At 39.1% G+C, this 16,279-nt stretch overlaps 1 long non-coding RNA gene across 2 annotated transcripts in view; it reads left to right on the top strand.

The window, feature by feature from the left end:
- LOC135451232 (uncharacterized) overlaps positions 1 to 16,279 on the top strand; it is a 69,644-nt gene that overhangs the window by 40,397 nt on the left and 12,968 nt on the right. The window contains exons 2-3 of one of the 2 annotated variants that reach the window (XR_010441246.1): positions 3,194 to 3,334; positions 3,571 to 4,510. This is a non-coding gene — a long non-coding RNA (uncharacterized LOC135451232). Of the gene's footprint in view, positions 1 to 3,193; positions 3,335 to 3,570; positions 4,511 to 16,279 lie in introns of those variants that run through there. The other variant, XR_010441245.1, reaches the window with a different exon arrangement.

Below are 16,279 nucleotides of genomic sequence, written 5' to 3' on the forward strand. Positions count from 1 at the left end.
GCTTAATTAGAGATCATGGAAACCAGGTTTTCATCATTTATGGCATCCTTTTGATGGACTTCTACACTGCTTTTCAATTTCTGCATATTTCTGATTATTGCAAGCACAATTCTAATGGTTTGATGGTGTTTTCATTTTCCAATAATTTTCACAGAATCACAGAATGGTTTGGTTGGGAAGGGATCTTTCAGTATCATCTCATTCCAACTTCCCAGCCAGTGCATGACTTTTGTTACCATCATAATGGTCATGGTCTTTAGGGACACAGTTTATTAAACTCATTAACCAACAGACCTGCAAGCTTTATCCCAGGCAGTATTTTAGGTGTTGAAGGGGGAATGTAAATTTAAGAAAATGTAATGTTGCTCTGTAGCCATAATTTAAAACAAGTAATTACTTTTACACTGGTTTAAGTTTTCTTCTTCAAAAATCAAAAATGAGAACTAGTGTATGTAGAATAATAGTAGTATGAGTAAAAATTATATTAATCTGTAGATATACATTTAGACTTATCCTCCATAACTGATCAGGATCTCATGAGGTGCTCCACTATGCACAAGAATTTAAACAGACCATTTGTGTTAAATGAGATAATACTGACTGGAGGACATGCATGGCGTTTTAGGTAGCCTACTCAGGAATTTCTGGTATTTATGTTCAGTCAAAATTCCCAAATTTTTAGGAGAAAAGCTCAGAATTTCACAGGAAGTCTTACCAGAATTCAGTGCCAAACAGAAGTCTCTATCTGTGGAGCAGTTAGAATGCTTTCTTTTAGATTTCTTGTCTGATGTTATTGAAATCAGAGAGACTAGAGTTTATAGCATTGAGATTTAGGGGCCAAGCCCTGCTGGGCCTCCCCCTTTTTATCAGGTGAATCATGTCCAAGATGAGGCACAGCTTTCCCTCCCACTGAATTAGCTTTACATTGCTGTGAGGGGCTGGGACGTTGTTGCAGCACCCTGCCAGAGTGGCTTATCCCACTGCAGTGTAATGTTACCAGCAGAACACTCAGGTAATTTTCTCTAATGCACAAAAAATGTCCCATTTGCTGGTCAGCTGGGGCATTTTGCAGCAGATTGTTTTGGGAGTTTTTCTTCCCCTCAGATTCAGGGTTTTTCCTCCCCTCAAATTCAGTTTATTTTTGATAGAACGGCTTCATGCATAGGAGATAATTTGAAGAGTGCTATGAATGCTTATTCAGTCAGAGACAATAAAAGTGCAGAGAGAAGTATAAAATAGACAAATTTCATTTTCAAATTCATACCACTGATAAATTTCAACAGCATGAAAATGATTTGTAGATTTTCTGTTGAAATTCAAGCAAATGAAGTTATGTGTGAAGATTTTGGGGAAGACAGACCTGGATACATGCAGAGGAACTTCCAAAACACTAAAGTGCGTGACTTGAGGAATTTGTGCTCTGATTCTGATGCACTTGCTGCTGTCTCACTTCTTGAACTTTCCTCCTCTGACTGGAACAGATGTATCCAGTCCAGGACTAAGATATTATTGCTAATATTTAATCCTGAGTGTATACCCATGTATTATTTGAAACAGGCTTGACACGTGGCCAAGGGTAAGCACCAAGCACAAGTGTGTGGATGCTCTCTAGGTGCCTTTGTGGGACCATTTGTGTTCAACAGGGGGGGAACTACAAAGAAAAAGCAGCATTTTCCAGAGTTAAAATGTGTCTGCTCCACAGTATTTGACAGGAGAAAAGATTCCTAGAAATGAATTAATAGTAGATTGAGGAAATAAAGCAGTTTTTGCTTGGAAGCCGAGGTACCTGCAGGCTGTTTAGGGCCACATGCTTTTCCTGTAGGTGCACAGTGAACCAGGAAAGAATGAAAATATTGATAATGCAGTTTGCTGCCTCCCTTGCTGGTTAGTCAAAGCTGATGCTATCTGCAGCTGCAGGATAATTTCTAACAGTGTGAGATGGGGAAATAATATGAAACATTAAATTTGAAATTCATGTCACAGTGAGACAGGCTGCAAAAACAGCTCTAATTTACAGGCTAAACTGAGGAAATAATTTAGACAATTTTAGCTCACTTAGCAGCAATAAAATAGACAGGGAAATATTGGGGAAACACTTCACTAGAAGCAGTGCTAGATGCTAATGGGAACTGCACAATGTATTTAAGAAAGTTTGTCCAAATATGACAAGACTGTATTTTGAAGTCCCTTTTTCTTGATAAACTGTCCAGGAAGAACCATCTACCCATGGAAACTTTGTCAATGGTTTTTTTACTGATACAAATGTAGAAGGTATTTCTACTTATCTCTTGGCTAAGCTCACATTCTCCACTCTGAACTGTGAAAATATCAGAAGAAAAATTACTCAAACACACAACATGGCCCAAAGCTGGGTAACCATCTTTTCTGGTAATGTCTAAAGTGAAAAAACGAAGTAAAATATGTCTTGTTGGCACATAAAAGATACTACTCTAACTGGGTTGCTGCTGCAAGGAAAGAAAAGTGGTTTGGATTTGCACTGAAGTGTTTTTTCTCTTCTTTAATGGAAAAAAACATATTGGTTTAGGGTTCTAGAAGACACTTCTGTCCTTCACACAATATCCTGTGATACTTTGCTTGTCAATGGTTGTGCTGCTTGCTTGGCAGTGAAATGGCTCCTGACTTCTCTTCCTTTGCCATTACAATGGTTTTTGCCTTTTCATATTTTTAAATGAGAAAATAAATTATAAAATGAAAAAGGGTGTGTATAACTCAGACATCAGACTTAGCACATTGAGCATGAGTGAGTACTTCATATATGAGGAATAGAACTCTCTGAAGTTCAACCTTCCCTCTTCCTTCCTGCCAAGGCTGCTACACAGTATTTTGCTCTTTTAATGTTAATCAAGATGAGGTTTAAAAAATTACTGAGAATATAATTAAGTGTTCTTAAGAAATGAAAATATATAATGAAAGCTAAAACTAAACTAAACTAAAATTAAAAAGTGAAAAAGGAGTTTAATATGGAAATAATTTCCAAAAAGCAAGAACAATTTTTTCTTAAAAGCAGGATCTCTGCTATTCAGCTGTTCTAATGGTGTGCTTTTAAATATATTAAGGAACTGAACTAAATAATGCCTATACTTCTAAACCTTTTCCAGTAAACTCACACTGGTGCTTCAAGATCCTCAAGAAGAGCTCCAGACTAATGATAGTGTGCTAAATCTTGTTTCAGTAAAAGCCAGAAGATAGCCAGCCTGAACAGAAGAGTAGAATGAGGTGCGGAGTGCAGGTGAAGCACAGAAAGGTGTCTCATTTCTGCATGTACATCCTGCAGTGCTGAGCTCCCCTCCAGGGACCTGCTGGTTCTGCCATGGTAAGGGGCTGCTTTCTTCTGGCCAAATGGAAGAGCTGGGGCTGCTGGTATTGGGTAATGGGCACACAGTGTAGGAGGATCAGCATTCTGTGTATTGCAAAAGTTGTGAGATTTGGTTTTAGTGACATAGTGCTGACCTCACAGTTCTCATTGTAACGCCACTGCAAGGTACTTCACCGATATTTCTGTATCTTTACTGTGATATTTCTGTATCTTTGTTGCTTTCTTGCTTCTAGTGTGGAACTCACCTGCCTCATATGTCTCTGCTGACCCCTGTTCTACTCCTCAGACCACTTCATGACCACTTGCACACTTGTGTCAGCCACAAAGTGGATAATACACAGAAAGCCTTGCTGCACATTGATTTGCTGTATGGCAGCAGCATTACAGGAGTTGATTTGTTTCAGCTTATCAGTGAAGAAATCCTATAAATCACTGGCTGAGGATAAAAAAGAGCATAAAGAAGAAATAATTGTATAGGGTAAAAAAGTGTGCAGAGCAAACCCTTACTTTGCAAAAGTATGGTAACACTTTGACCTATAGTGAGCTGGTTAGGTGTAAAAGAACCTGGGGAAAACTGGCCTTACATATTTATGACTTGAGAAAACACTGGCTCTCCCAGTGAATATAAATGTGAATGTAAGTCAGAACCTTAAGTTCCATTATGTTTAATCCATTTTCGCTTCAAGGCAGGGTCTTTTTTAAATGTTGGCCACAACAGACAATTCTATCTATAACTTCTTGCAGATCTAAAGAATAAAAAGCTTTCAGAAAAACAACTGAAAACCCCTAGCAAACTGATAAATGTCCAGTCCTAAATTAATGCCTAGCGCAGTATTTTAGACTAAAGAAGGAAAAAGCACCCTAATGTTTTCCAAACTTGTTCTCAGCCGTCATCTAAAACTTTTGTATAAGTTCTGTGCATAGTTTGCCAGATGGCAAGAGTTGATTGTAATTTAATTGTGAAATGTAAAAACTGTCTAGAAAATTTTCCACTTCTTGCAATATTGTTCTCATCCAGGTAGGGCCAGATCCCTCAAACTCAGCTCTTCCCTCAGGAAGGAGAAAGAAAATAGAGAAATTTCTTCCTCTATTGTACTGTACTCTTTAGTCATCAAAGCAATGCTGTAATACAAATTCATAGTGATTTTAGACCCTGTACCTCTTCATGTTCCTGTATTTAATTTGTTTGTTTCTTTACTCCCTCTGAAACCAGCTATAAAAGGCAATTTCTCAGTGTCTGTGGGATTCAGCAATATTCATGTCTAGAACTGGTCATGTATTTCTTTTACCATCCTGTGGTGGCCTTATTGTTGGTTTCTAAAAAAGAGTGGCTTCATGGGCAAATTTTCCATGTTAGATGTGTAAGAATTATACTAGGGAACTCGTGGACATTGAAAAAGTAATTTCCTAATAGTCACTAGTTCAATGAGGATTTAAATGTATTTAAAACATTTGCATGCTTTAATCTCCTTAGTTCTTTAGGAAATTTGGTCTTGTACCCTCCCTTTTTGAGTAATTTTTGGCAGAGCTGAATGCATCTGGAAAAAGAGAATCTGTGAGCAGAAAATGCATAATTTGGATACAAAACACTTGCCTTTTGGATGTGCTAGCCAATGAATAGCTGGGATTTAATGATCTCCTAAGCTGAGCATTAGTGCGCTCCCTGCTTTGGATAAGGTGCCCAAAGAGGCTTTGCTGGCAGGCATCACTCACGAGTGGAAATGTTGGCTCTCCTGCTTTCTGAAATAGATTTGTGATGTTGGTGACTTACCACATTCTACTCTTGTCTCTTAATTCATTAGGACTTCTATACCTCACCCATGTTGCTGTTGTTTTTCCCTGCTGAAGCCCAGAGCAGGTACCAATGTCCACTTAAGCAGTTCTGCCTGTGAAGGGGATTTTACCCTTTTTTTGAGTGTTGCTCTGCCCCTCAGGCTGCCACACAGCTTTCTGACAGCACAAGGGTTTCTGTGGGTGTCCCAGAGAAAATCCCAGATGGGGGTTTGGATCCTTGGAAAAGGGGCAGTACTGCAGCATGTGCAGCTGCCTCATGCAGGACTCTCCCATCAGTAGTCTGATCTCTTATCTGAAGTGCACTAAATCAAGATGTTGGAAAACCTGCAAGTTTTCATGTTTCTCAGACAGACTGTTTAGAAATTAAATTAAGGTTATGGAAATGGATAGAAAACGGTTCTTTTCACTTTCACAGATATGATCATGTGTAGTATTTGGTATTCAGAAACTGCAGAACAGCTGGTGTCTTGTAATGTGCTTGTTGTGTTTTACCTGATTTTGAAAAATTTACCTGAACTTTCTGGAAACAGCCTTGGCTTGTAAGGCAGTTTATTTTCCTTTCTATTTGAATAAAATTCTGAAACTCTTTAAAGGTGTTATTCAAATTTAAGACTCTTTAACTGCTGTTAATTATTGCCTATGTTTTAGAAGTTTAGGAGAGCTCTAAGTCAGAGATGTTAAAACCCATAATTGGCATGTAGTCAGGCATCAAATGTGCCATGTTCTGTTACAGGTGGTTGCTGATTAGTTGTAGTAATAAAATGAAATTCTGGTATTTTGTGGTTGAAAGTTAATGATTCAGAACTGACTGAATCATTGAAGGATGATGCTTTCAGATCAGCTTGATTTAGTAAAGGTGTTTAGGCCAGAAGACTCTATAAATACATGGTCAGAGTAGCCAGCCCCAGGTCTTAGGATAGAGTAGAGTTTTCCCTGTTTGAGACTTGAAGGAAAAGGTCCTGAGATCTCAAAGTTGCACTGAATCCATATTCTCACTCTGGTTGGGTGTCTTTGGCTTTTAGCTGTTGCCGTTTAGCCTGTTTTGTCTTGTGCTGCACCTGACCTTCTCTCTTTGTTATATTCTGCAAGCTTCAAAATCTCTGTAACATCCCTCTATTAATTTTATACATGAAAGTTTTGCAGTTCTTTTATATGCATATTATCAATTTCATAGAGGTCATTTAAATCCCAAATTTCCCACATTGATTAAATAGCAGTTGTTCCAAATATGTGCAGCTCTACTTGCTTTTGACTGCAGATATGTGGTAGGAGCTGTAATGTGAATTTCTGGGAAAGCAACACTGGCTGTTCTGAGCTAACTTGGTAAAACTGTTCCTTTGAGGTGACTCTTGGATTTGGTCAGTACTTTTTAGTCATTATAGCTATAAAAGAGCCTTTTATTTAGAAGAACAATTCAATTGACCAATGGCAGATAAAAGAACCACACTGCTGAATGTTGATTCCCTTCAGCATGTTTAAAAACAGCCTTCCCTGGAGATGTAATTGCTGAGTCATGGAGAAAAGCTGCGAGGAGACTGATACAAAGCAGGGAAAATCAGGCAGCAGGTAGGAGCAATCAAAGCAAAGATGTACCATCGAACAAAGAATAAGAGGAAAAGTAACAGATAAATTTGTTTTTTAGAGAATTGAGTGGGAAATTAATAAGTATATACAGTGCAATTAGATGTACTGGTGTGTGTACTCTGTTACCTCTGGAAAACAACCTTTTCAGTTGAGAAGATGCAACTAATGGAGGCTTCCCTTCTTGCTTTGATTTCAAGATAATTATTATGTGTTCAAGTCCAAAGACCCAGTGCTGAGTCAGGAAGTCTACAACTTTCAAATACAACCATCGTTGCTAACAGTTTATTGTTTTATATCCTGTCATCGTTACAATGAGCTTGTGAGCATTTGTTCTTACCTCTTCTTCCCTCTGATGGTAGCCTTCTTTGAGTCCCATCACTCAAAGTGGGAGTGATATTGTCTACTTAAAATTGTCTTCAGTCTTTTCTCTATATCCAAGTACAATATTCTTCTTTCTCTTCTCTATATAATGATCTGTAACAAGTTCAGTGCAAGGAAGAGCGACAGAGACAATGCAGAAGAATGTTTTTGGATGCACTTAAAGACTTGAAGAAAATCCCCCAAACCATTTTATTTTCTCTTAGGTACTGAACAGGATGCAGAATCTCTAAGTCAGCAGCCCCCATAAAGTAGAATTTACCAAGATTGTGATATCTGCTGACCTCTGTTTCTATTTTGCATAATTAATAGACCAAACTATTGAGAACATGTGATTGTAGAGTATAAGGGACCCACGTTTCCTCAGATAAATAAGGTCATAGCCCTGGAGAATGTTCTGTACACGAATAAACATTTTTATGAAACTAGAATTTAAAGGAAAATTTGAGACGTCAGCATGGACTTCAAAGAAGGGGCAGCACGGCAGCAGCTTTTTTCTGTTGGTGATTAATTTTGCTGCAGGCATTCTGTATCAGCTGGAGTTTTCCCAGTGTGTTCTGAAGGAAATGGAGGTCTACACTGCAGCTCCTGAAGTGACAAACAGTCCCTAAAATATGTGTATAATGATCTTCATCTCATATGAAAACAATTTGTTTTTTCTTGAAAACTTTGGAGAAAAAATTTTGAATCTGGTGCAGGTCAGTAATGAAGCTGTCATTACTTGGTTTTTTGAGGAGGGCATTATATCAGTATCTGAAAAGCATTCTAGTGTTATGTGACTAATAATTGGGTAAAGTTAATGAGTAGCATCTGTTCTGCTGGCACAGCAGCTTAATAAAGCTGTCCACTCTTGAAGATGAAGGATGTTTGCAGAGGAGTGGCATGGTAGCTGTTGAGGGCTGAACCAGCTATTAGTTTCTTAAAAGGGGTAACCAGGGTTCAGCAAGGGCTTCAGGGTAACCAGCAAGGTTCACTGATTAAGAGTAGATTCTGTCATTGCCCTATCCTAATGTCTCAGCACATCAGGTTGGCACTCTACGCTTCTGTGGATGCCATGGGACAGAGAGAGAAATGGCAAGCATTTCTCACAGTGGCTTGTGAGAAGTTTTAGGGAGCTGGAAAGACGTGATAACCTGTTGCCTATAACCAATTTGCAGATGGTGTTTTTCTACTTTATATTTCTGTTCCTGTCTAGGACAGTGTGTGAAAAAGATGTTTCTGTTAGTTAGCCAATAGAATAGAATCTATCGTACCGCTATAAAAACCGCGCAGCTCTTTTGAATAAAGCTTTCTTTGCCTTTCCTGCAATCCTGCCTCTCGCCTGTTCCTGCCCCGACCTCGGCACAAGAGCGACATGCTTCGATCTCGACTCACACAAAATGAATGAGCAGGACTTGCTGTTCATTGTAAGCTGGGTGGATCAACTTGGATATTTGCCAGGTCAGATCACTTGGCATTTTACACGGGGTGACCCCGCAGTTAACAGAGAGCGCCATCGGTCCGTGCTGTTCCAGCAGCGCCGTGAGCGGGGTTTCCCCAGCAGCTCCCGGTGCGTTCCCGCTGTGCCCGGCTCCGGCAGCGCTGGCTCCGAGCGGGGCCGGGCCCAGGGGCCGAGGGCAGCGCGGCGGGCACATCCTGCCGCTGAGCGGTGACGGGCGTGTGCTGCAGCCTCAGCGCTGGAATCTGTGCTTCTCCAGCACAGGAGAGCTGCGGCTGTCCCTGATTACCGCTTCTGCCTTTGCAATCGCTGCTTTTGGCACACAGTGCCTAACTGCTCTGGCTCTCTCCGCCCTGCATTTCTTGTATCTCCTGTCCGTATCCAGATGAACTGATTTGATTCTCTTCATGCACCTTGGAACCTGCAGAAGGGTGACCAGCAGTGACTCAGGGTGATTTCCTTTCACATCACACAATAGCCATGTTCTTCTTTGCATAAGATGTTGGTTCTTGCTTACCCATCTTAGAAGCCAGTTGCTTCTCTTTGTTTTTATCCTATCTCTTTCAGAAGAACACCAGAGTAGTTCATCACAAAATTCCTGTAGCAGTAAGTGGGTAGCACCTTCTGAGGCAATGCAGATGGGAGCCCTGTGCATCTGGAAATGGCTGCTGCAGCCAGAGCACCCATCCACACAAGGAGCCATTTCTGTGGAGTGCTGTGCTGGCGGAGAAGCCTTTGCTCTAAAAAGGAGATGGCTCTGGAACTGTGGCCTGTCATTCTAATATCAACTATTGCAAGTATTTAGTGTAAATATTTTTTAATGCTCCAGTGATGTAAGATTCATCTTAGGTTTGAGTATGACAACAGTCCTCTTTTCTTTATTTGCTGGTCCTCCAGCAGCAACAGAAACTTACAATAATTCCTCAGACCTTTATTTTGCAGTCCTGTTACCAAACCTGTTTTTTCTCAACTCTGCCCTCTTGCATATTATGCATATTATGTTTCCCTTAGCATGTAAACAATAAGAAGCCATTTCAGTCTTTCTGTAACCTGCTGTGAAAAGCCTCTCCCAGAAATGATAAATTCCACTGCAATCTATGTTTTGCAAGCTACAATCACTTTCTAGCTTTGTTTCATTATGTTTGATTTTTGTAAATGCTCAGTAGTTCCAGACTAAAAATCAGAAAAGCCTTAGGAACTCTTCCTGATGTATTTTGTGGTTCAAAAAATGTGAGTGATGTACAGGTATTCCTTGTGCTGTGAGTACTGTTGGGTGGTATTGTAACCATGGAAGCTTTATGTTAATCACAGATGAGCTTTTACTATGTATGAGTTCATTCTAACAAAATCCCAATTTCAAGCAACTTGTTAAAACCCTGCATTTTAGTTCAATGATCCATTCTAATTTCTAGCTTGATTTTTAAAGCTTCTTTCTGTAATTATATTCACAAATGTGCCAAAATATGCACATTAATCTTAATAATTTCTGTTAATGAGTTACAAATTTTATTTCCTATCATGGGTAGGTACATCTCACAGGGCTGCTCTGCCTGTTCAGTGCTGGTTCCTGGAGCTACTCAAGAGATTTTAATAGAGGATGCTCTCTTACCTTCATCACCAAAACAAATGCAGTGCTTGTTTTGCACAAAATTTAAATGTGCAGGCAGCACTAAAGACAAAGGAGTGAGGAGGCAAGCTTGAGCAGCTCTCTGCTTGATTATGAGATGCTGGGGGTTGAGGGAATGCTGTCTGCCTGTGTGAAACAAAAAAAGAAATTTGCTAAATTCCAGTGCAATTTTGTAGAAATTGCTGGTACTGAGGCACATTCATGTGCAATATTAATTTGCAGGAACTAGAGAGAATAAATATCCTGTGAAGCCTGAGTAGTGGATAGGAAAACTATATGAATAGGAAAACGATGGGGATTTCAAAGGATAGTGCTTATAAATTTGTTACAGCTTAGGTTTAGCTGTGGTAGATAACAGAGATCTAAATAACACTTTCATATGCATAATCTACCTTCAGAGTGTAGTTGGAAGTAAATTTGTGAATAGAAAACTGCAGGATTTTATGTGCATTTCCTGGAAGGATTTTAATGCAATCCAGGTATTGAACGAAGTTGGGAAATCAACTGATTGAGATTTTACTTCCACCTTTGGATACAAAACATTTTAGGATTTCTGTACTTTGATTTAGCTATTCAGAGTTGTTTTAGACCAGAAATATGCAACTTATTTCATTTGAACTATATAAAAGATAGTTTTCTGCAAATTTTTGGTGTAACTCAAGGCATTTAATTGGAATTTTTAGACTTGACCAAAAGCAAGAAATATTTTTGCTAATCAGAAATATGCTTTTATCTTACATTCCATACTTCATGCATGATTCAGTCTATCATATCTTCTGTTTAAATTTTTATCACACATTATTATGCATGCTTATAAAACAGTATTTTCACTGAACTCAACAGCTACTTCTTATTAAAAGCTTATTTGAAAGAAAAATATGTTGATAATATAACCACCCGAGCTGCAGTTGGTGAAGCAAACAGGAAGGATTTTCCTCACAGGTTAAGATAAAAGCTGTCAAGAACAGAGAGAGAACACCCCCAGCCTCCAAACCCTGAAAAAGAGCTCTCACTAAAGAAACAGACTTTCAGGCCTCTGTTGCAAGTCTAAGGTGTTTTGGATTCCTGGTGTTTCAGGTTTCATTTGGGTCACATTTTCCTTTTGTTTAAAGAAATAAGTCATGCAGGAAAGCTGTGTTTACTATCTGTAGTCGAGACATTTGCTTATCAAAGATATGTGAACTGCTGCTTACTACAAGGTGTTCTATTCTAACCACTCCTGCTTTTGTTGGAATTCATCTACAAAAGAGGCTTTGGTAGTTAATGCCTTTCTTTACATGAGGGAGGAAGTCCTAGCTGCTGTAAACATAGGCTATGACTTTGATGAGAAGTTTAATGAGAGAGGTTGAGGGTTTTTTTTGAGTAAAGCCTTACTTCCAAGGATTCTGTGGAAAACCCATTGAACCCGAGGAGGCAAAGCAGCGGAACAGCAGCAGCTGTTCTCAGGAAGTCCTCGGTGCTAGAGCTGTTATTGGAATTGAAGGTCAGCAAAAACAACTGTGTGCACTTGCTGTCATGTGTGCTCTCCCTCCAGTGTGAGTCAAGGAGCTTGTCATGCCCACTGCACTGCAGAAAGTAAATAAGGTTGCCAGAATTTTATGTCCAATGACATTATTTGCAGTTAGAATTTAAGTTTGTTGAGCAGCTACCAGATAATGTAATATTTTACAAAAAATGTGATATCAGATGTATTGTGATCACCTCAAAAGACATGAGAAACTAAGTTTTGCCTTTTGGGTGAGCACTGCAGGAGAGAGAAGGAGTTGCAGAGCTCAGTCCTGAGGAGAGAGCACAGTAGCAATGTTGGCCAAGAGAGGTGGAGCTGGGAGGGCAGACTGGGCAAGAAAGGGTTCATCAAGGGCAGCTGAAACAGAAGCTTTGGGCTGGACAGGGAAAGTCTTGCTGATGAAGGATGCTCAGGAGCCCCATGTAAAGATTTGGTAGTAACTTCAGGGGCTCTACTTGTAATGCAATTAGAGTTGTTTATGGGGAGCTGTCAAGATTTCATGTTGCTTTAATAGTTGGGGTGTAGGATGTATAAATAAATTACTTAAGAACTGACTTTAAAAAACCCTAAAAAAAACCCTCTTTATCTAAACTTGGAGCCTACTAAAGAACAATGTTGTTTGTGTCTGAGATCTGAAGGGTGACAGGTTGTTGAACACACATCAGTAGAGGAGCTTGTCTGTGGGAAAAGATGTGGAGAACAGGTCCTGTGACACAAGGAGTGAATTGCATTAGCTGCAGTTCTGTTGCCAGCGCAGGCAGTGCCTTCCTGTGAGACTGCAATGCTTCTGTTTGAAAACCTGCTCAGGGGGCTTGCCTTGGCCAGGGGACATTGCCCTTGTTTATTCCAGAATTCAGGTTTAGTTACCCTTAGAGCAAAAATTGTCAGTAAATGGTAAAAGAGTTTAGGTCTTTACTTTTGTTTTGCAATATAATGAAATAAATCCTCGTACTGTTATTAGCTATTAAAACCCTTGTGATTTATTGGTAATGCATGGAGGATCTTTCCAGTACTGTTTTTGAGAAGTTATGTTTTAAATTTGAATTGCATTAAGCATGGTTTCCCCTCCAAATGTGACCAGGGACTTTGACTTCTGCTGCTATAATTTATTTATAATTTTTTCAATGACCCCTTTCTATGATTTTATGAAAATAAACAAAAGTGCTTTTACCTTTGAAGAAATTTGCTTGTTTAAACACTTTAAACATGCTCTGTCTTTATTTTATATTTATTTTGAATATTTTATTTTTGAGTGTTGCTCCAGTTTTAATGTTTCATAGGAAACCTTTTCTTATTACTTGGAATTGATTTCACTCTAACCTTGGCCGTGACCTTAGTGACTTTGTGAGGATGTTTTGCAGCTTGCAGTGATCTAGTTAGTAACAATGGATTTAATACCAAGTTTGTAGTTTTTTCCATGTAAAATGACAAGGAGATAAATTCTGTCTTTCTGGGAATTTTTTAGAGATATCTGAACTAGACAAAGAGAGTCTTTCCATGGAGCCTAACAGGAACTCCAGAGGCTTACAGTGACCAAAGTAACACCCAGGCCTCTTCAGAATGTCTTTCTGAGCACTGTGGATGCAGCAAAAGCTGCAGAAGCCTTCATTATTTTAAATTTCATGTGAGAAGCTGAATAATAGGGGCTTGCCACAGAATAAGTCAGTGATTTCAGTTCACATTTAATGCTGGGCTCACAGGGTCACACAGCTTCTGGTTAACTTGGAGCCTATGAACAGTCATGAGCCTGTACTCTGGTGTTCAGCCTTTGCTCAAGATTTGAGGTTAAGTTTTTAAACCTGATTTCTAAGAAGATTTAGGAATATGGTTGATTACAAATCTGAGATTAGTAGCTCCACACCCACATTGTAAAGGAGATTACTTGTGTGCTTAAGATCTGCCTTTAATCTTGACATTTAACTTGAGTGCTGGGATTAAAACAGAGACCATGGGTACATAAGATTTGTATGGGTACCTACAGGTACTGAAGAGTGCACTACCAAATGATTTAGGTAAACAGTACAAAATCCTCTAATACTTTAAAATGTTATCTGCAGGGAAAATAATTTCTTGAGTTTTCCTGAATTTAATAGTGGACATAAAAATGATGAAAGTCTTCTAACACTTACATTTTGGGGTTTTTTTTCTGTGTCAGTTCACCTTTTAAATAAAACATACAGCACTAAATTCTGGCTTTAAAATGATATTTTTTTGAAATTCACTGCTGTCATTTTCTCATAAAGATGAGTATTCATTTGATCTGTGCTTCAATTTGCCTCTCATTATTAATTTTACAGGCAATAGAAAGCTCTTTGGTTCAGGTGTTCTACAGATCACCAGACAAGAACGTTGAATGTAAACTTGTGCACTTAAAAATATAATAAGAAGCATGAATATTTATGCTTTTATAGTTCTCTGAGGTGCAGGGAAACATCAGCTTCTGTAAACCAACCTTGACAAACCTTTAGAATTGGGCCCATTTACATTTGCAAACATGCCTGAGTGACCTGAAACCCCCCCAGCAGCAAAAAGAATGAATCCATACAGATTCTGTTCCAGACAGATGTTTGCTTTACAGAATGTTTGGGTCAAATTAATGATGGGACTAATCCTAAACATTCCAATGCAATTTCCCTCCTTGGCTTTACTTCACTTTTAGAAAGCTGGTCACAGCTCAAATAGGTGTGACTTGCTAGTACAGGATTGACATAAAGTAACAGCAAAAGCCCTGAAAGCTTTTTTTTGTCAAGGTCATACTGTGTTTCTTTGCTGGGTATTGTACTTGAATAATCAGCACAAAATATACATACTGTATACATGTGTAATATTTATAAGAAGACGCAGCTGGGACAAAGATTTAGATTCTTAATTTCAGTTCTATTTACCCACTATCCTCCCTTTCATGAAAAAAATTGTAATCATGTATATTGGAAAAAAAATCATCAGCAGAGGATGAGAATAAATTCTGCTACCAGCTGTGGATGCACTAGAATTCAGTATCAAATGAGTAGTTTGGCCACAGAGAGACAATGTCTTCCACAGACAAAATGTTTACAGACAGATTCGTGTTGTTTTTTGAATAGGCATTGAATGTTAGAAAGTTCAATACAAGCCTGGATATCTCAGCAATAACAGCCACCTTAACACTGTTTTGTAACCATGGTGGAAGCTGTGATGGCCTCCTGAGCTCACATTCTGTCCCATTATTTGCACTAATACAATTTTCTAGCACAGAAAATGGAGTGGGATGTTTTTCTGAATGTGCATACTTAGCATAAAATGAAAGCAAAAGTGGGTTTTGACTATGAGATATCTGGAGAGCTTCTGCAATGCCCACAAAGGCTTTCTTTGTGCCCTCTCAGCTGTGGCAGTTGCAGTTAATTACAAACCCTTTCCCCAGAGGTGCCCTGGCACAGCACTCATTGTGCTGCTGCAGCAGCACTGCCCTGCACTGAAATGGGCAAATTATCCCATGTGCTCCTAGGAGAAAGCAGGGATAAAGGGAAATCACTGCTAACCAAAGGCAGACGTTTAAAATCTTGTGCGGAAGTTGCCATCTGGCTTTCAGAATTCTATGGGAATACTGCTGAAGAAAACGTAGAAAGTAATTTAAAAATTGCTAATTTTAATGGGGGGTATGAAAAATTTTTCAACAGCAGCACTGGACATTGTGGGTCCTGAAACATGAACAAGCTTGCAGTCAGTAAGAAATGTCATTTGAGAATTGTGGGGATGTGAAACAACCTCTTAAATATAAACAGTTCAGGGTGAACATGTTAAACAAGGGACTTAAATGTCTTTTAAAGACTGTGAAGTGTTTTTATCTGGTTTCAGCTGCCACACTCTGGCCAGGGCTGTGCCTCACCAGATTGCATTCTAATTGCTTGTGCTGGGAAGGAAGTTTGTGTGGAGTTGTGGTTCTCTTTGATTCCTGACCCCCTGACAGATGGATTCCTGTCCGGCTTCATCATCCTGAAATCTGTTCTCCAAGGAAGTGAATGATGGCCATGTCACAACCATCCTGCCATGAAACTGCTATTAATGGGCATTTCTATTGGTAGCAGCTAGCACTGATTGTTTTCTCTTTCTTTTGCTCTGCAGCTGCACACTCTGCACACTCTATCCAAGGACAAACTGTCCCCAGAGGCTTTTTAAAAATATTTTTTGATAATGCCAAGGACGTTCCACCCAAAAAAACCAAAAAAGGAGTCCAATTTATTTTGACCAGTATGAATAATACTTCAAATTGTTTCATGAAATGGGCCTGGGAAAAAGCCAGTCCAAGGAAAAGAATGAATATATGGAAACAAAATCATAGTGGATTGGTAGAATTTTTGGCATGTTTTCTGAACAGATAGAATGCACTCATTTCTTGCCAGAAATGCAGTTACCAAGGCTATACCTGAAGGTTTCTTTGAAATCATACTGATGAAATGCAGATCCAGCAAAGAACTCTGAAGTCCAAGAATATCACACTATATAAACAATGTTTATGTGGATGTTGTTTCCTCTATCTTTCCAGAAAAGCAGTTTGAGGGAGAAAGTCTGTATGGATATTTATAAAGATATATTTGAGAACGAAAAAGTATGTATATCTCAGCTGGAATGAGCTGT

Source organism: Zonotrichia leucophrys, chromosome 8, assembly GCF_028769735.1.
Source record: "Zonotrichia leucophrys gambelii isolate GWCS_2022_RI chromosome 8, RI_Zleu_2.0, whole genome shotgun sequence".
Classification (NCBI taxonomy): Eukaryota; Metazoa; Chordata; class Aves; order Passeriformes; family Passerellidae; genus Zonotrichia; species Zonotrichia leucophrys.